Source organism: Mandrillus leucophaeus, unplaced genomic scaffold (assembly GCF_000951045.1).
Source record: "Mandrillus leucophaeus isolate KB7577 unplaced genomic scaffold, Mleu.le_1.0 Scaffold62, whole genome shotgun sequence".
NCBI lineage: Eukaryota > Metazoa > Chordata > Mammalia > Primates > Cercopithecidae > Mandrillus > Mandrillus leucophaeus.
Genome location: NW_012106697.1, coordinates 5,150,134 through 5,151,148, shown reverse-complemented (window position 1 = coordinate 5,151,148; position 1,015 = coordinate 5,150,134). Strand labels below are relative to the sequence as shown.

Sequence of the window (1,015 nt, the reverse complement as noted above, 5' to 3'; positions counted from 1 at the left end):
CTTTCCTTCTTTCCTTCCTTCCTCCCTCCCTTTTTTCTTTTCTTTTCTTTTTTTCTCATCACTGGTCAATTCCTATTCCCCAACTCCAACTTCTCCCTCTACCCTGAGATTAGATTCATCAGTATTTTGTGTTGTCTGCCAATACTCTAGTTCTACGATTTGGTAATATCCTGGTATTTGACAGTATTTTGTTAATATAATCCCTTTTCTAGCCTCTTGGAATGCATTTGTACTATTTCTCCCACTGTTAAAGTATTTATTATAAAGTATGTGATCAAGAAGCATTTACAAAAATATTATTATATAAGTTCACTTTCTGGATGAATAACACCTTAAGAAATTAAGTATAAGTGACTGGATTTTCTTTTTTTCTCCTGCTTCATTCACTTTGTCTTTCTACGCTTCAGCAAAAGTAACTCATATTTAAATTTCCCCAAATCCTCTTGTAAGGAGTAAGAAAACACACAGTGATATGTTGTGCTTTTTTTTTTTTCCCCAGTTCCTCCTTTCTGTCCTCCCCACAGGATCTCCCATCCAAACAGCGTAACTCTGCCAGGCAGACCAATCACCCTTAAAACCATTTTCATCACTTTTCACAGGGATAATGATTCATAGCAACATTCAGCTCACACAGGTAAACCAATGTCATGAAGTCTAAACTCCCCTCCAGAATCTGGCCCTAAATCATTTACCTATTTCATCCTATTTCATTTCTTACTCTTCCACCGTCTCACCAAATGAACTGATAATGACCTCTCCTTTGTCCTGAGCCACTCCAGAAACCTCCCCCCACCCGGCACACATTTCTCTTACCTGGAATGCCCCACGTTGCCCTTCCCGGATTCTTCCCCTTCCAGGCCCAGATCAAGTTCTGTCACCTCTGGGATACCCCTGTAAAGAGAAAATTACTGGCTTCAGTCAGAAGCCACTGCCTCCAGCCTACTGTTTTGCTACAATTAAAATGTTTGACTGGGCACGGTGGCTCACACCTGTAATCCCAGCACTTTGGGAGGCC

The 1,015-nt window shown here is 40.8% G+C and overlaps 1 protein-coding gene across 3 annotated transcripts in view; it reads right to left on the bottom strand.

Moving 5' to 3' along the window:
• PRIMPOL (primase and polymerase (DNA-directed)) overlaps positions 1-1,015 on the bottom strand; it is a 47,479-nt gene that overhangs the window by 43,681 nt on the left and 2,783 nt on the right. For all 3 annotated transcript variants that reach the window (XM_012000162.1, XM_012000163.1, XM_012000164.1), the window contains exon 2: positions 814-891. The gene's annotated coding sequence lies outside the window, so the exon portion shown is untranslated. The remainder of the gene's footprint in view (positions 1-813; positions 892-1,015) is intronic.